General features: G+C 47.0%; 1 long non-coding RNA gene across 1 annotated transcript in view; it reads left to right on the top strand.

Moving 5' to 3' along the window:
• The window catches only part of LOC105531656, a 40,790-nt gene extending 22,652 nt beyond the window's left edge, over window positions 1-18,138 (top strand). Inside the window, exons 6-10 of the long non-coding RNA XR_001004840.1 lie at window positions 3,810-3,908; window positions 5,134-5,205; window positions 14,455-14,562; window positions 16,233-16,383; window positions 17,739-18,138. This is a non-coding gene — a long non-coding RNA (uncharacterized LOC105531656). The remainder of the gene's footprint in view (window positions 1-3,809; window positions 3,909-5,133; window positions 5,206-14,454; window positions 14,563-16,232; window positions 16,384-17,738) is intronic.
• The last annotated feature ends 1,402 nt before the right edge of the window (window positions 18,139-19,540 follow it).

The following is a 19,540-nucleotide window of genomic DNA, read 5'->3' as shown; positions in this document are numbered from 1 at the left end:
TGCAAGCTCCGCCTCCTGGGTTCACGCCATTCTCCTGCCTCAGCCTCCCGAGTAACTGGGACTACAGGCGCCCGTCACCAAGCCCGGCTAATTTTTTGTATTTGTAGTAGAGATGGGGTTTCACTGTGAAACCCCGTCTATGTGTTAGCCGGGTGGTCTCGATCTCCTGACCTTGTGATCCGCCCCCCTCGGCCTCCCAAAGTGCTGGGATTACAGGCGTGAGCCACCATGTCCAGCCTTTTTTTTCTTTTTTTGAGACAAAGTCTTGCTCTGTCACCCAGGCTGGAGCGCAATGGTGCGATCTCGGATTACTGCAACCTCCACCTCCCAAGTTCAAGCAATTCTCCTGCCTCGGCCTCCCTAGTAGCTGAGATTATAGTGCCTGCCACCAAACCTGGCTAATTTTTGCATTTTTACTAGAGATGGGGTTTTGCCATGTGGGCCAGGCTGGTCACGAACTCCTGACCTCAGGTGATCTACCCACCTTGGCCTCTGAAAGTGCTGGGATTACAGGTGTGAGCCACCATGCCCAGCCAGAATGGCTATTTTTTTTGGTGAGGATGAAGGAAACTGAGACCCTCATACATTGCTGGTGGGAAGGTAAGATGGTACAGCTGCTACATGTCCATTTTGTGCTGTTATAATGGAATATCACAGGCTGGGTAATTTGTAATAAATTGAAATTTATTGGCTCACAATTCTGAAGGCTGGGAAGTCTAAGACTGAGAGGCCAGCATCTGGCAAGAACCTTCTTGCTGTATCATCATCCCATGGCAGAAAGCAGAAATGCCATAGAGGGTGAAAGACAGAGCAAGGGAGGGCCGAACTTGTCCTTTTACATGGTATGCACTCTTGTGATAACTAACCCATTCCTGTGATAACCACATCTTGATGAGGGCACAATTTCCATGACCCAAACACCTCCACTAGGCCCTACCTCCTAACATGACCACCACATTGGGAATCAAATTTCCAGCACATGAAATTTGAGGACACATTTAAACCATAGCAGTGGGTATAGAGTTTCTGTTTCAGTTGATTTTTTTTTTTTTTGAGATGGAGTCTCGCCCTGTTACCCAGGCTAGAATGCAATGGTGCAATATCGGCTCACTGCAACCTCTGCCTCCCTGGTTCAAGCGATTCTCTTGTCTCAGCCTCCTCAGTAGCTGGGATTACAGGCATGTGCTACCATGCCTGGCTAATTTTTTGTATTTTTAGTAGAGATGGGGTTTCACCATGTTGGTCAGGCTGGTCTCGAACTCCTGACCTCATGCTCTGCCTGCCTCAGCCTCCCAAAGTGCTGGGATTACAGGCGTGAGCCACTGTGCCTCCCCGTTTCAGTTGATTTAAAAGTTCTGGTCCGGGCGCAGTGGCTCACGGCTGTAATACCAGCACTTTGGGAGGCCGAGATGGGCGGATCACGAGGTCAGGAGATTGAGCCCATCCTGGCTAACACGGTGAAACCCCGTATCTACTAAAAATACAAAAATTAGCCGGGCGTGGTGGCGGGCGCCTGTAGTCCCAGCTACTTGGGAGGCTGAGGCAGGAGAATGGCGTGAACCCGGGAGGCAGAGCTTGCAGTGAGCTGAGATGGCGCCACTGCACTCCAGCCTGGGCGACAGAGCGAGACTCTGTCTCAAAAAAAAAAAAAAAAAAAGAAGTTCTGGAGGCCAAGTGCCTCAATCTCAGCACTTTGGGAGGCCAAGGCAAGTGGATTGCTTGAGGTTAGAAGTTCAAGACCAGCCCGACCAACATGGTGAAACCCTGTCTCTACTAAAAATTAAAAAAAAATTAGCTGGGTGTGGTGGCATGAGCCTGTAGTTCCAGCTAGTTGGGAGCCTGAGGTGGGAGGACATTTGAGCCTGGCGAGCAGAGGTTGCAGTGAGCTGAGACTGCACTACTGCACTCCAGCCTGGAGTTCTGAAAATAAATAGTGGTGATGTTTACACAAAACTGTGAATGTTTTGAATGCCCTTAAATTGTACACTTAAATAGAGTGAAAATGGGCCAGGCATTGTGGCTCATGCCTGTAATTTCAACAATTTGCAAGGCTGAGATGGGAGGCTCACTTGAGGCCAGGAGTTCCAGACCAGCCTAGGTAACATAGTGAGACCCTGTTCCTACAAAAACTTAAAAAATGAGCCGAGTGTGGTGACGCATGCCTGTAGTCTAGCTACTCGGGAGGCTGAGGCGGGAGGATCGCTTGAGGCCAAGAGTTCAAGGCTTCAGTGAGCTATGATTATAGCACAGCAGTTCAGCTTGGGTGACACAGCGAGACTTTGTCTCTAAATAAATAGTAGAAATGGAAATTTTATGTTAAGTGTATTTTACCACCACCACCACCACCACCACAGAGCTAAAGCCAAGGCCCAGGGAAGTCCTCTTTAGCAGAGAGCTGAGACGGAGGAAAGGGTTCTGAACCACAGCTGTCTGCTGAAGGAAGCTGTGCAAATGCCAGTGAAGTCTCTCCTGAGGGTGCCTGGGCTGTGCGTCGGGAGCGAAGGTTGAGGGTCGCCTTAGGTGTGAGAAGGAGCAACCGGGACAGTGGCACTGATGCTTCCCCCCGGGTTAGGAGGCATTCAGATCACAGAGCAATGCCTGTTCGTTCCTGCTTGCAAGGGAGCAGATCTCTCGACACCCGGTGGGTCTCCGTTCCGGCAGCTATCCGTGTCAGGAGCGCTGGGCCTGCTCCTCCCCATGGAGCCATCACAGAGGCCTCGGGCAGTCTGCATAGACGGCTGCCTGGCAGGTGACCAGGAAGGATGAATGAGCAGATGCAGGCAGCACTTGCAGTCCCCCTCGCTGTGCCCTCAGCACCTGCTGTCTAGGAGGCAGAAGCCTTGTCTCAGCCTTGCAGGTGACCCCGGTGTCTCTGAACGCGGCCCCGTATGTGTAGGAGGTGGGTGATTGCATCTGAAGATGGGAGAAGAGTTGGGGGTTTGCGAAGCTCCCATCACCCCTCAAGAGCCCACTGACCGGCCCAGCTCCCGCCAGGTGGGCCTTGGCATTGGAGGCCACGGCTCAACTCTGCAGTTCCCTCTGGGCAGCATTTCCAGGGACTCGTAGGTCCCCATGGTCCTCAAGGAGGGGTGATGAGAGCAGCTCCTCATTGTCCTGGTGACCCTGATGGTTCATTTTCTGGTGTCTCTGTGGTGAGCTCCTGTTATGTGGAGCGAGTAAAAACCACCGAGAACCAGCAGCCCCAGAAATGCACCGAGAATAAATACAGGATGAGTGGGGTTTGTGAGGACTGTTTTCTGTGTCTTAGCAGGGAAAGCCTGGAAGAGAAAGTAAAACTTCTGCTTCCCAGGGAAGCCAGAAGCCTGAGAACTTAAAAGGGAAGGAGAACTTAATATATTTCAAAAATGTAACCCTCATGGATTAGCAACACTTTTATAAACAAAGAGCTTTCCGAGCTTATAGAATCTGTTCTGATTCATCTGTGCCCCCACAATCTTTACCTTATTTTTAAGAGTCATCTTGCGAACAGCCTCAAAGGTGCATCAGAATGACAAGAGGAACAAGAAGAATTATTAGGGCACGAAGTATCGGGAGATCTGGGGCCATATATCTATAGTGCGCAGTGTTTACTGCCCAGGATGTCTCAGACAATCACAGTTTTCCGGAAATGATTTCGGTAATTGGAGTTTTCCTTCCCAAGACAAGGCATTTTAGGGAATAGCGTCCTATATCCGTGGAGTTTGCGTCCTGTAGTCACTATATTCATAGACTGCTTTAGGTACTTACAGAGCAAAAGATATCAGTCCTGCATTGCTGCCATTAACGTGCCTTTGTTTGCTTCACTGGAGATGAAATTCTGCTGCAGGTGTTTCCCACGGTTCCATATGACCCGTCATTTAGCGAAACAACAGCAGTCCGATCCATTACAAAGACAGACATGAGAAAAGGCAAGTGTATGCCGTTAACACAGTAAGTGCACACATTTCTGTAGGCCTGTGTGTTGTCTTCAATGTGCCGTTATCATCCTAGCAGTCTCTAAACCAACTGCTGGTGGGGCAAAGCCAAATGGAGATAGGAAGGAAACAACTGTCTGAAATCCTCTCTGTAACCTTCCCCTCCGCTGTGGAGTCTGTGCTCCGAAGCGTGACTATCCCTGTATTTTGGGGTGATCCTTGATGTGCAGTGTTAGGCAGGTTCTGCCACCCTGGAGGTATTCAGAGGACAGAAACCTGATCTGCAAGCGGGGTTCCCCGTTCCCGACAACAGGAGCCCCTAGCAGCATTATAACTTTCAACCCAACACACGAATCCTAAGTGCACAATGTGGTTTGAGAGGGTTAGTGCAGTCATTAACACCCCATTCAGTGGATGATAAAAAAAGACTAAAAAATGACTTAGCTTAGGCACATCCAGAGAAATGACACACGTGAAGAGCGCACGCTTTCCCAAAAAGCAGCTTCATATTAGGGGAAACATTTAGCACGTTGGGAATTTAGATAGGTATCTGCTCACAATAATAAGGATAGAATAGTGTACTGGAAATCTGCCAGCTGGGGGTGCAAGTGCCCCAGGCAGGGAGGGGGAATGGGCACTGTGTTGGTATTCTGCAGATGTTTGCGCCCCAGTTCCTGAGGGTAGTCTCCGTGAGGGTAGTCAGGACAACTGCCTGGGCACCTCTGCAGTCGGCAGTGAGGCGGCCCCGCTCTCTGCATCAAGGCATTCACGTTCAAACACACATTTGCTCATACAAGTCGAGTTCTATATTAGCATTTCAACTTAGAAATGGAAAATAAGATCAGGCGCGGTGGCTCACGCCTGTAATCCCAGCACTTTGGGAGGCCGAGGTGAGTGGATCACTTGAGGTCAGGAGTTCGAGACCAGCCTGACCAACATGACGAAACCCTGTCTCTACTAAACATACAAAAAATTAACTGGGCATGGTGGCGCATGCCTGTAGACCCAGCTACTTGGGAGGCTGAGACATGAGAATCACTTGGACCCGGGAGGCGGAGTCGTGCCACTGCACTCCAGCCTGGGTGACAGCGAGACTCTGTCTCAAAAGACAAAAAAACAAAAAACGGAATACAAAATATGGGCCCAAGGTGCTTGCAAATGTGTACTGATGAAGATCCTTTTTCTTCTTCTTTTTTTTTTTTTATGTGTCTTATCAAAGCAACCAGTGTTGCTTGGAATTCTCCTGGACCAGAATATTTCCTTGGCAGTGTGGACAAAATTCCCGATAAAGGTAAATGCAAATGCATAACATTGGAATTGAGGGTCGATAAGTCGTCATTCTTCTTCCCCACCCCCTTTTTTTTTTTTCCATGGAGTCTCGCTCTGTCACCCAGGCTCAAGTGCGGCGGCACAATCTCGGCTCACCGCAAGCTTCGCCTCCCAGGTTCACGCCATTCTCCGGCCTCAGCCTTCCAAGTAGCTGTGACTATGGGCGCCCGCCACCGCGCCTGGCTAGTTTTTTGTATTTTTTAGTAGAGACAGGTTTTCATCGTGTTCGCCAGGATGGTGTCGATCTCCTGACCTCGTGACCTGCCCGCCTCGGCCTCCCAAGGTGCTGGGATTACAGGCACGCTGGGATTACAGGCGTGCAGGGATTACAGGCGTGCTGGGATTACAGGCGTGCAGGGATTACAGACGTGCAGGGATTACAGGCGTGCTGGGATTACAGACGTGCAGGGATTACAGGCGTGAGCCACTGGGCGGCCCCTCTTTTTCCTCTTACCTGACCTGAGTTCAGAGCTGAGGGTCTGGCAGATGGTGCTCAGACTCTCTTGTAGAGAAACACCTGTACTTGGCTGCACAACGTGGGTGCTTCACCCTGAATTAGGAAGAGTTCCCCAATCACTGGTAAGGTTTTGGATACCCATGGTTTCCCCAGATCCCCCCCTGTGCAAGTCTGCTTCTGTGATATGTACAGCAAGGAGGAGCAGATCAGAATGTTTATTCTCTGCAGGCAGACAGATGCTAGCCAGGAGGGAGAGAGAGCAGGCCACAGACAGCTGGTGCCTCCTCCCAAACTGACCTGGGCAGGTCCTTTCCCCTCTAGGGTGGTGGGGCTGGGCAGGGGCTGAGCACATTCGGGAGGTGCTGCCCCAGAGGGATTCTCCCCTTCTCCTCAGGAGTGTGGGAAAGCGCTGCCTCCAGCCAGGAGCAGAGGCTCATCTGAGCGATATGATCATGCTGGAGGGAGACTGGCTCCGAAGACAGGATGAGCAGCTAGAATCCATGAAGCATTTCTCCCCTAGAAAGACTTAAAAGATTTAAAAGAAAAAAACCAGGCCAAATAGGTCACTGTCTGAGCTGGGAAATACGTGGTCTTCCCTGGGTGCAGGATTATGAACCTCGCCAGGGGTTCCCGGGCCGCACCGTGCATCAGCCAGAGGTAGGGGCTAGGGAATGGGAAGAGCTGATTAAAAATCCTTATTCCTGGCCAGGCGATGTGGCTCCCCTGAAGTCAGGAGTTCGAGACCAGCTACTCAGGAGGCTGAGGCAGGAGAATCTCTTGAACCCGGGAGGCAGAGGTTGCAGGGAGCTGAGATCGCGGCACTGCACTCCAGCCTGGGCAACAAGAGCGAAACTCCTTGCTGGGATTACAGGCGTGAGCCACCGCGCCTGAAAACAGTATGTTTCCATGTCTTGTCGGACTAGTTCGCCTTTTGCAGTTTTTGTTTTTTCATTGTCTTCCTGGCTATTTTTGCATGTTTGTTTTTCCATGTGAACTTTAGCATCAACTTGTCTAACTTCATCCAAAGGCTTTTGGTATTCTGATTGGCATTGCATCAAATTTATACGACAATATTCACTTTGGGAAAACAGATGTTAGGTCATCCTATGCTAGAAATGGGAATGCCTTTCCAGTTCTTCAAGTTTATTTTCAGTGTGTGTTAAAGTTTTCCTTACATAGATTTTTACATGTATCTTCTTAAGTTTATTCCTAAGTCACTTAATTTTCTATGTTGCTATTGTAAGAGAGGGGGTTTCTCTATCATTATACCTTCTACCTACTTAATGTTTGGGAATAGGAAGGCTTGCTTTTTGGATATGAATTTTATGTCCTATTGCCTTATTCAATTCTACATATACTGTTACATAGATAGTTTTACTTCTTCTTTTTTTTTTTTTTTTTGAGATGGAGTCTCACTCTGTTGCCCAGGCTGGAGTGCAGTGGCATGATCTCAGCTCACTACAACCTCCGCCTCCCAGGTTCAAGCGATCCTCCTGCCTCAGCCTCCTGAGTAGCTGGGACTACAAGCACACGCCACCATGCCCAGCTAATTTTTGAATTTTTATTAGAGACAGGGTTTCACCATGTTGGCCAGACTGGCCTCCAATTCCTGACCTCAGGTGATCTGCCCTCCTTGGCCTCCCAAAGTGCTGGGATTACAGGTATGAGCCACCATGCCCAGCCAGTTTTAAATCTTTACCTATTATGCCTCTACCTGATTTATTTATCGTGTTTAATTGCATTGCTAATACCTCTAGGTTAATCTTGAGTGGTTGCTGGAGATACAGTGGGCATCCTGCTTTGTTCTTGCTCTTGGAGAAAATGCCTCTTGAGTTTCCTGATTAAGAGTCTGGTTATAGGACTAATATGAATAAGAGATTATCTATCTGTATAACTATCCTTCCGTCTACACACGTACATGTAAATATATATGCATACATATATTTATACTGAAAATGATAATGTATCTGTCCAAAAAATACTTTTGGGTATTTTCTTCTGTTTCTATGAGTTGAGTTACTTTAGATATCTCATGTAAGTTGAATCATACGGTATTTGTTTTTTTGTGATTGGTTTAGTTCACATAGTATAATGTCCTCCAGGTTAATCCATGTTGTAGCATATGACAGAATTTCCTTTCTTTTTAAGGCTGAATAATATTCTATTGTATGTATATACCATATTTTCTTTATCCGTTTATCTGTTGTTGGACACTTGGGTTGCTCTCATGTCTTGGTTATTGTAAATAATGCTGCAATTGGCCGGGCGCGGTGGCTTAAGTCTTTAATCCCAGCACTTTGGGAGGCTGAGACGGGCAGATCACGAGGTCAGGAGATCGAGACTATCCTGGCTAACATGGTGAAACCCCGTCTCTACTAAAAAAAAAATACAAAAAACTAGCCAGGCAAGGTGGCAGGTGCCTGTAGTCCCAGCTACTCGGGAGGCTGAGGCAGGAAAATGGCGTGAACCCAGGAGGCGGAGCTTGCAGTGAGCTGAGATCCGGCCACTGCACTCCAGCCTGGGCGACAGAGCAAGACTCCGTCTCAAAAAAAATAAAAGAACGCTGCAATGAATATGGGTATGCAAATATCTCCAAGATCCTGTTTTCAATTCTTTAGGATACGTATCCAGAAGTGGGATTGTGGGGTCATATGGTAAATCTACCTTTAATTTTTTGAGGAACCTCCATATTGTTTCCATAGCAGCTGCACTGTTTTACAATCCCACCAATATTTGCAAGAGTTCCCATTTCTTCATATCCTTACTAACATTTGTTATTACATATTTGCTTGAGTATTTGAAAAATCAGGAACAGGTGGGTGTTGAATTTTTGGAACTAATCATATGATTCTTTTCCTTAAGTCTATTAAGATTATATATATGATAATAATGAATTTCCTAATGTCAAACCAACTTTGCATTCCTAGAATAAATTCTACTTGGTCATAGTGAGGCTTGGAGGGTCCAGTCACTGCTCAGGAATCTTGGGCTTGGGCCCAGCTTTTTCCCTGCTTCAGCACATCTGTGTTGTCACTCAGACTGGCAGGGGACTGGGAAGGAGCCTTGGGGTTCCTTTAGCCACCAAGAAAGCAGTAGGTCCTTGTATAGATATGTAGACTGAGCCATGATTTATAACTTTTAATTATTGATACATATGGTAGGTGTTTCTCCATTTGTATTTTCAATTTTTAAAAATTGTTATAGAATACACATAATATGAAATTTTACCATCTTAACCATTTTTGAGGGCACAGTTCAGTGGTATTAAATATATTCATAATGTACAACCATCACCAACATTCATCTCCAGAACTCTTTTCATCTTATAAAACCAAAACTCTATATGCGTTAAATAATAACCATGCATTCCCCCATCTCTGCATCCCCTGGCAACCACCGTTCTACTTTCTGTGATTTTGACTACTCTAAATATCTCACGTGAGTGCAATCATACAGTATTTGTCTTTTTGTTACTGACATTTGATTTTGCATAATGTCCTCAAGATTCATCCATGTTGTAGCATATTTCAGAATGTTCTTTCTTTTTGAAGCTGAGTAATATTCCATTGTATGTCTCTACCATGTTTTGTTTACTCACTTATCCTTTGATGGATATTTGGGTTGCTTCCACATTTTAGCCTTGTGAATAATCCTGTTATGAACATGGATGTACAAATAATTCTTTGAGACCTTGTTTTCAGTTATTTTGGGTACATACTCAGAAGTGAAATTGCTGGATGATATGGTGATTTTGGTTTTAATTTTCTGAGGAACTGCCATACTGTTTCCTATCATGGCTGTAACATATTACATTCTTACCAACAGCACACAAGGGTTTCAGTTTCTCCACATCCTTGCCAACACGTGTTATTTTCTTTTTGTTTGTTGCCCAGGCTAGAATGCAGTGGCACAATTGATCTCAGTTCACTGCAGCCTCCGCCTCCCAGTTTCAAGTGATTCTCCTGCTTCAGCCTCCCAAGCCTCCCAAGTAGCTGGAACTACAGGTGCGTGCCACTGCACCTGGCTAATTTTTTATATTTTTTAGTAGAGATGGGAATTCACCATGTTGGCCAGGCTGGCCTTGAACTCCCAACCTCAGGTATTCCACCTGCCTTGGCTTCCCAAAGTGCTAGGATTACAGGCGTGAGTGGCCGCACCCAGCCTATTTTCTGTTTTTTTGATAGTAGCCATCCTAATGGATATGAGGTGGTATTTCATTGTAGTTTTGATTTGCAATTCCCTAATGATTACTGATGTTGAGCATCTTTTGAAGTTCTATTTGCCATTTGTATATCTTCTTTGGAAAAATGTCTATTCAAGTTCTTTGCCTATTTTTGAATCAGTTGTTTTTTGTATTTTTGTATTTTGTTGGGTGTCAGGAGTTCTCTCTGTAGTCTGAGTATCATTCCCTTACCAGATAAACAATTTGCAAATGTTTTCTCCCATTCTGGGTGGGGTACCTTTTTATTCTGTTGACACTGTCTTTTGATGCACAAAATTTTAAAATTTGCTTAAAGTCCAATTTGTCCATTTTTTCTTTGGTGGCCTGTTACTTTGGTATCAAACCCAGGAAATAATTTCCGAATGCAATGTCATGAAGTTTCTGCCCTCTGTTTTCCTCTAAAAGTTTTTATAGTTTTAGGCATTACTTTTAGGTCTTTGGTCCACTGTGAGTTAATTTTTGTTTATGGTGTTGGATAAGGATCTAACTTTATTATTTCGCATGTGGATATCCTGTTTTCCTAGTACCATTTGTTAACCTATTAAAATTATTGTGCTGGTTTTGCAAATGTTAGGTGTGGTCTGCCCAGGTATGTATATTACAGTGCCAAGATACCTCTGCCCCTGAATAATGTGCCTTCACCCTTGAATAAGAAAACGCCCCTGAATAATTTACCTTCACCCCTGAATAATCATTGTTCAAGTAAAATTAAGTGATATGCTTGGGGAATAGAAAGCCTGCTATCTAGCTTGATCTTTTGATTTCTAAAACTGTTTCTTCGGTCAATTGCTTTCACATACTTTTACTTTCAAATCTTTATTTTTCCTTCAGGAGGAACCAGGACGTTTTTTTTCTTTTCTTTTCTTTTCTTTTTTTTTGAGATGGAGTCTCACTCTGTCATCCAGGCTGGAGTGCAGTGGCACAATCTCCGCTCATTGCAACGTCTGCCTCCCAAGTTCAAGCGATTCTCCTGTCTCAGCCTCCCGAGTAACTGGGACTACAGGCGCGTGCCACCGTGCCCGGCAGTCTTGGCTAGCAAGACAGGTTTAGCAGGGTGGTTCTGGCTCGGAGTCCCTCATGAGGTTACAGTCAAGATTCTTCCAGATTCATTCTCTCACTCAAGACCTGACTACTGATCTCTCCTACCCAGCAGGAGGTACTGTGCTGGAAGCTAGTACTCAGTGAGGCATTCTTGTCCTCCAAGAGCTCCTCACAGCTCTTAGGAGAGTCAATCGAATCAATAAATAACTGTTAGATATAAACAGGCGAACACTGAAGGTCTTTAAAAAGTGCTTACGTTGTATTTGCACGGAGTTCTGGGAGAACAAGAGGCTGATGTCCTTAATAGGGTTTTTCCAAGTAGGAAGAGTGAGGGAAGAAGAGGGCTGAGAAGAACCCGCAGGCAGTGACAAAGCTCATGTCTGCCAGCTGAGAGGGCTGATCAGATCCATCTTCAGAGGGTGGGAGCTGCTCTCAGGCTACTCCGCAGGGACAGTAAATTCCAGACCACACTGTCTGCACCTCCTCCTTGGCAGCAGTGACCACTCAAAAAAAAAAAAAAGAAAAGAAAAGAAAAGAAAAGAAAAAGGAAAAAAGTCTAGGTGTGGTGGCTCACGCCTGTAATCCCAGCACTTTGGGAGGCCGAGGCAGGTGGATCAACTGAGGTCAGGAGTTCGAGATCAGCCTGACCAACATGGTGAAACCTCATCTCTACTAAAAATACAAATGTTAGCTGGGCGTGGTAGTGTATCCCTGTAATCGCAGCTACTCAGGAGGCTGAGGTAGGAAAATCGCTTGAACCTGGGAGGCGGAGGTTGCAGTGAGCCGAGATGGTGCCACTGCACTCCAGCCTGGGGGACAGAGTGACACTCTGTCTCAAAAAAAAAAAAAAAAAAAAAATCAATGGTCAAAAACATCTTGATAGGAGGAGGAGTGGCGAAATGACCATTCTGAGAAGTGAAGTGTCTTGTAAAAGGTGTGTCCAGGTCTGTGGACAGCAGCTGTAGCTATCGATGATCGTACGTCCACTGAATGGAATGTAGCATCAGTCCTAGCAATAACGTGCTGTTAACTTGTAACCAAAGGCTCACATCAATGTTAGAGTCTCCAAAACACAGAGAATTATGAAGATGTAAGACTTCAACTTTTCCTTGAGCACAAAGTCAAAGTTTCTTGGTTCTGCACTCCTTTAAGAAGGTTTTCACCAAGCCCAGCACATGCTTGATTGGCAGCTTGGGTTGAGCCTACAGCATGGAAGGACGGGAGAATTGCTCTTGTAATGGGTGGCTGCTCCTGTCATAGTTAATAGTTGTAAAGTTGAAAAGAAGTCTGGAAATGAAACTGTGTTGGTTAAAAATTTGATAATTATGCTTGTTTTTTCCCACAAAAAAATAATCCAACAATTGATCAAACGCAACCCATCAAACGTAAAAGACGCCTTCAGACTCTTCACAGAACCTTAGGTAAATGAAAACTTCGTCCATACTGACGATAAGAATAGGCAGTGGCTCTTAATTCTGTCGTCTTCTGCCTCCGGTAGAGAAAGAGTGAAACTGTGTTCCCGTGTCAGGTCTACCATTGCTACAGCTCTGTGGACGAGCAAGCCGAGCGCGCCCCCTAGTGGATAACTCTATGCTCGCCAGGGCTTTCTGTCTGCGGCTGTTAGTCTCTGGATTCCGATTTGACATGTTTCATTTCAAAAGTCAAGTTAATTATCAGTCTTATTAAAGTGGGAGTTTTCTCTCTTTTCTAAGCCAAGTTGAAGAAGGAACACATTTCTCTCTTTTTTTCAGGAATAACTAGAACTTCATTAGACTGTTATCAGACCCCCACATGGTAGTCTTAATCATATTGTGATAATTTTCTGTTTTTTTGTTTTATTACTTTGTTTAATTTTATTATTCTTTTGAGACAGGGTCCGGCTCTGTTATCTGGGCTGGAGTGTAGTGGTGTGATTATAGCTCTCTGCAGCCTTGATCTCCTGAGTTCAAGCCATCTGCCTATCTCAGCCTTTCTAGTAGCTGGGACTGCAGGTGTGTGCCACCATGCCCGGCTAATTTTTTTATTTTTTTAGTTTTTAGTAGACATGAGGTCTTGCTATGTTCCCCAGGCTGGCCGCGAACTCTTATTGCGACAATTCTCTCTCTCTCTGTGAACGAGGCCAAGGAAGATTTACCAAGCTCATCCAAAGCTGCCCTGCCCCCCTTCCAGCCCTTGGAGGTCTCCCATCTGGGGCTGGGGGCTCCAGCCTGCTTTGAAGTCTTCTAGGGTGTGAGATTCATTACTTCTCATCCTTTCCCATTCCCTCCTTGATAGCTCACTTTCTAACCGCTAAACAGTCCAAACAGATTTCCCTGGAGCGCCTACCCATTGGTTCTAGTTTGTTCCCCAGAGCTTCTCCAAACATCTCTCAGCCTCTTCCCAGGCCATCCTACATCTGGCAAAGACAGGCAGGCCATGCTGGCCTCCCAATTTTCTCCAAGCTAAACTCAGGCCCTTTGACAGGTCCCATATGCCAACGAGTCAGGCACCAAAGGGCAAAGCTAGGATGCAAATAGTTCTCATTTTCTTTTCTTTTTTCTTTTCTTTTTTTTTTTTTGAAACGGTGTCTTGCTCTGTCCTCCGGGCTGGAGTGCAGGGGCGAGATCTCCGCTCACTGCAAGCTCCGCCTCCCGGGTTCACGCCATTCTCCTGCCTCAGCCTCCCGAGTAGCTGGGACTACAGGCACCGGCCACCACGCCCAGCTAATTTTTTTTTTTTTTTTTAGTAGAGACGGGGTTTCACCGTGTTAGCTAGGATGGTCTGGATCTCCTGACCTTGTGATCCGCCCTCCTCGGCCTCCCAAAGTGCTGGGATTACAGGCGTGAACCGCCGCGCCCGGCCATATTTCTCGTTTTCGACTGTCTTCTTCCTATTAAACTATTCTGCAATCCGTCTACCAATACCTGAGTATTTCAATGTGGTTAATTTTCCTCTCTTGTCCTTGCAACTCAAGAAAATTTTTATAGTACTTTGTGGTTTCAAAATTATTTTTATGAACATTATACAGTCTGTGAGGTAGGTCTTATTATCTCTATTTCATGCAAGTGGAGAAGTAGGTTGGGGCTTAGAGAGGTTCTCACTTGGGTCCTCTAAGCGTGGTTCTCTACCCACAGAAGCAGCATCTTTCAGGATCTGTGAGACATGCACATTCCCAGGCCTACCCCAGACCTACGGAATCAGAAACTCTGGGGTGGGGCCTGGGAATCTGTGTTTTCAAAAGCCCTCCCAGTGTGATTCAGATGCACACTTAAGTGTAAGAAATGCTGCCTCAGCTGTGGGGGGGTTGCCCAGGAATTTGTTAGATTTTTTAAAAAGTAAACAGAAACAAAAAAACAGCAAAACACTGAGGTTCTGTAGGCTTTATTTAGACTTTTCCCCCAAATCCTCCCTAACTCCTCACTTTGAGTCTAGAAGAAGCTACTTTTCTCATAAATGCTGAACTAATCACAGGCCGTGGTTGTTTGTAGATGAACACATTTTATCTTTTGTAGATCACCTTTCAGAGAAGAGGTTTAAAGAATCCTCTCTGTTCGACAGGGATTTAAGAGAGCAGTTAACTACTGGAGATAAAGAAACACTTCAAGGGGCAGCTAAACCAGGTGGGAACCTATATGGGATAAACCAAGTATGATGCTTAAATACAGACAACTTCTGAATGTGTCTTTTGCCTTTCATGGTATTTTAACTGACACCTTTAGTTCACCCGCAAAAGTGAAATAAATCTGCCGTGAATACAATCTGCAGTTAAAATTTATGAATTAAACCAACTCCAGAGGCTGGGCATGGTGGCTCACGCCTGTAATCCCAGCACTTTGGGAGGTCAAGGTAGGCGGATCACCTGAGGCCAGAAGTTCGAGACTACCCTGGCCAACATGGTAAAACCCCGTCTCTACTAAAAATACAAAAGAATAAATTAGCTGGGCGTGGTGGCAGGTGCCTGTAATCCCAGCTACTCGGGAGGCTGAGGCAGTTCAAGAATCACTTGAACCCAGGAGGTGGAGGCTGCAGTGAGCTGAGATCGCACCAGTGCACTCCAGCCTGGGCAATAAGAGCGAGACTCCATCTAAAAAACAACAAACAAACAAACAACCGAACTCCAGGAATTTCACCACTCTTCCAAAAAGATGCTACTTTTATATTGTTTCTGCACAGCCAGGGCTTCACCCTGGCTCATCCCTGAGCCCAGACCTGTTTAGAGTGGGCAGAAACTTACCCATGCTGGCACCAAGCACGGTACACCCCTCCACACTGCCACTCCCTGTCAAAATTATACCTGGTTGTCACTTCCTAATGCTTAGAAACTAAATGCCGAATTATTGCAGCAGAGCCTTTGAGCTGCTGGACATGCTGCCCCTTGGCATAGCAGAGCTGAAGGTGGGAGGCTGGACATGCCCTGTTTTCTCCCCATCACCAAGAAGACCCTTGCTCAGCACTCCCCGTGTCTACATCACCGGCTGCCCTGGACAGCTCTCCACAGGAAACCAGCTGATACCTGGGATCCTACCTCCATGCCCGATTTCCCTGATGTCGTTTTCTTTTTTGGTCACATTATAAATGGATGCTGATGTGGGCTGAGATCTCCTTGCTTTGAGATCTAGCTAAGACTGCCGTGTTTTCCCCAGCCTGTGCTCAGCGGTATTCCCATCCACTCTCACACTTTCTGTAAGTCCTCAGAGGGGCTCAGGAGTTCAGGATCATCCGTGGCGTTGTGTTTGCCTCGTGCTGGTGCAGACGTGAGGTCCCCCAAACCTACACCCACGAGGCGGACTGTGTATGCAGTACCACTTCCTGAGGCCAGGGGGCAGAGGAGGGGCAGCAGAGAAGAGGTTCTATCACTGCCTGTGAAAAGCTGCAAACGGAATATTTGCCTCCATTGTTCTTAAAAGCCTTTGCAGTAGGATTTCTCAACCTCCTCTAGTGCCCCCGTCTCCTCTCACCCACCTGAGCTCTCCTCTGTTCTTCTCTTTACCTCTTACAAACTGGTCTGTGGAACTTTATTTCTGGTTGCTTTGTTGCGTGCCAGCCCATACCCTCAGTGTCTCATCTCCACCTCCCAAAAGCATCTCATCTTATCACCAAATAGCAGATGAATGCATTTCCCCAAACAGCCAGTTCGTTCCCAAGAGGACTTCTGGAACCAGTGGCTAAGACGCCAAGGTTTTTATTCTGTTATGAATGGAATGAACAGGTGTCGCTTGAAGGTTTAGTCCTGGTGGTGGGGGGCCCAGCGGGGATCTCCGTTCACTCTGCACTGTGTCTTCTCATTTAGATGCGCACTTTAGGACTCTGCCCTGCAGGCAGCTTCTGCATTTCCTGCAGAGGAACACCATCATCGCCGCCATCGCAGGGGTGGTCATCCTCACGGCCACCGTGCTGTTGCTGCTTGGTTTGGCCTCATACATCAGGAAGAAACGGCCATCGTGAGTAGTGCCGGCATGGCCTTCCTTCCAAGAACCTGCGGGTGTTTGAACTCACGCTGCCCCCAGGGCTTCCTGCTGATCCGGTTTAGGAGGAGGGTGGAAGCTGCAAGCCTGGTTGTGCTTCAGCATCCGCTGGCCTGCTCTGTCAAAGCACACAGGACCTGGGCCATGGCTTTTAGGCACAGACTGGGTGATTCTGATGCACAGCCGGGTTTGGGGATCCCTGGGTGGGCCAGGGTTGCCTCTCAAGGCCACTGCAGTTAGGCCAGACCTGCCCCCATATTGAGGGCTCTGGCTGAAAGATTGGTAAATAGAAATATGGATTTATAAAAGAAAGGAAAAACACAAATCTAAGGGGGCGAGGAGGGCTGAAGCCACGAAGGAGAGTGAGAGCAGGGCTGATACCAGCTCATTCACACTGACACAGCTGCCCTGCCTGTTAGAATACTGAACGCCTTCCCTGAGCTTCCCGCTGACCTCCTGATCGTCTCCGTCTTCCTGCAAATGAAGGGCTCGTGCCTGGCACAGCCGTGGCCCTCCGAGGCTCTGCTTCAGTGGTGGTCATTTTGACCGGTCAGTGCCTGTCTACACCAGTTGTTAAATATTTTGGTTAGGCCTCTAGATGGGGGGGCTCAGGCACAGGGGCACTCACCATGAGCAGGCACTAGAAAGCAAATGGTTTGCACGGTGATGTGTATGCATAGCTGCATTTTGAGATTATGTGCTTCTTGCCGCATCCCTGGGGACACGTATTCCTGACCGCAGAAGGAAGAGCAGCTCCCCATAGTCCCTCAGGTCCTGCCCAACACCGGGCTGAACGCTCAGCTTGCCCCTAGAGCAATGGGGTGGAGGCGTGTGATGAGGGGAAGTGTCTGTCCCCACCGCTACCCACCCTCTGACTCCAGAGGTAGCAGGGTTTGAATTTTCCCACAAGAGTGGCATTGCTTTCCCTCCATGCCAAGGTTCCTGGGACTGGTGATCCATTCAGGCCACCTCCCCCCCATCCCCATCTCCAGCATCCTCTTCCTACCAAGGCTCATCCATTGGACCTGCCATTTTCCCTCCATGCCCCTTGAGATGCCAGCAGAAGTGATTAGAACTGTGGCCCCATCCCATAGGGATCAGTCAAAGCTGTGGATGGCCTGAGTTAGTTAAGAGAAAGTGGGGGGAAGAGAGTTTCCCAGAGGCTCTGTGCTGCCCAGAGGCAAAAAGAATTTCACAGACGACAAACCCTACTGATGGGAAGCAGAGTCCTCACCCTGGGAAGCGCCAGCCTCCACCACTGCCCAGCGAGTCGACAGCAGGAGCTCCTGTGCACTGAGCTGAGCACCGTGGTTTTTATTGTTTTGTTTTAGATCTCCTCCGGCAAACACGACATATAATATTTTCATAATGAATGGAAAGACATGGTGGCAAAATTCTGAAGAAAAAAATTTCACAAAATATACAAAAAAAGAGAAACAGTTGAAGAGCAGCTCCTGTGTCTAAGCCAGGTCGCGGGGCAGTCAAACCAGGACTTGAAACTACGATGCGAGGACATTTCTCCATCCACACACCACAGGGAGGCAATTCCATTTCTGCCCGGGGAGGTGTATTCTACAAAAACGTCTGCTTCCCGTCCCAATTTGAATGGACCAAGAAAAACTGCTTTGCCACAGGACACCTGTGGTAACATGGCACCGATGGCCGGCATCGGCGAACCCAACAGACTATGGACTTATCATTTAATAAAGCATTGATTCATTTATTCAGTCATTCATGGAACAGATATTAATAGACCACCTCACATGCTGACAATATCAAAATACAATGAGGAAACTTAAGAGTGACCCAGATATGCATTCTGTCCCGAGCAAGATCACAGTCCAGGGTGTGAACACAACCACACTAAACAGCTTTTATGGGAGGTGGGAGAACAGAAAGTTTTGTATCTACAAAGAAACTGCTAAGAATTGTGGAAGCTCCCCACGAGGTGATTTCCTGCTTGCATGACCAGGAAGAAGAAATGGGGTAATTGAGAGTGTCACGAAGTGGGGTTATTTATTTATTTATTTATTGAGTTGGAGTCTCGCTCTGTCACCCACGCTAGAGTACAGTGGCGCGATCTTGGCTCGCTGCAACCTCTGCCTCTGGGTTCCAGTGGTTCTCCTGCCTCAGGCTCCTGAGTAGTTGGGGTGACAGCTACGTGCCACCATGCCTAGATAATTTTTGTATTTTTAGTAGAGACAGGGTTTCACCATATTAGCCAGGATGGTCTCGATCTCCTGACCGCATGATCCTCCTGCCTCGGCCTCCCAAAGTGCTGGGATTACAGGCATGAGCCACCGCACCTGGCTGAAGTGGGGTTATTTATAAAGCTGTGATCAGGGTTAAGGGAAACTGATGAAGAGTGGCAAGGCACCTGGAGCGAGCGGGACCGGGAGCTGATGCCATTAGGGGAGGGGCAGGTACGAAAATCTAGAGAACTCAAGAGCCTCTGACAGGCTGTAACCTTTGGTGGAGGAGCAGGGACACATTGGAACCACTCAACAGGGAGAGATCAGGGCGATGAACACCCTGAATGCCTGCTCTTGGAGCCCTTTGATTTCCTACAAGTGAATTCCATTGGCCATACGTATGGCCACTTACCAGGATGACTTTCCTCAATGCACAGTCACCGTGGTAAGTGGCCACAGGTCCCCTTGGGGACGACTGAGAGAAAGATGAACAGTGTACATTTTTGACAGTGTAGTAGGGCTCTTCCTCAAGCAGATCCAACCTCCCCATCATTTAATGGGTTTGGGGTATATAACCTAGCTCATGTCTGGGAAATAATTGAGGGACTGTTACTCTCTATTTTGCTAATTCAAGTTAGATGTCTAATTATACAACATGGAACTCTGCTTGCACAGATCAAGTCAGAATTTAGTAGATTGCTTATCTACTTCTTTTCTAGGGACATCATGATGAACTAGACAGTGCCAAAGGTCCCTGTGAGTTTGACTATTCTGGCTAACATTTTGACACCACTGTTCATAACAGCAGCTATATCCACCTTGCCTTTGACAATAAGTATGGCCCCTCAGACCTTACAGTCCTGGGATCCAACTATCTGCATTGCATTTTGGGATCCCAGTTTGATGGTAGCCGTTTCCATCGTCATTTCTGACCTGCAGAA

This window comes from Mandrillus leucophaeus, unplaced genomic scaffold, assembly GCF_000951045.1.
Source record: "Mandrillus leucophaeus isolate KB7577 unplaced genomic scaffold, Mleu.le_1.0 Scaffold9, whole genome shotgun sequence".
NCBI lineage: Eukaryota > Metazoa > Chordata > Mammalia > Primates > Cercopithecidae > Mandrillus > Mandrillus leucophaeus.
Note: the sequence above shows the minus strand (reverse complement) of the source record. Positions and strands in the feature narration are given on the sequence as shown.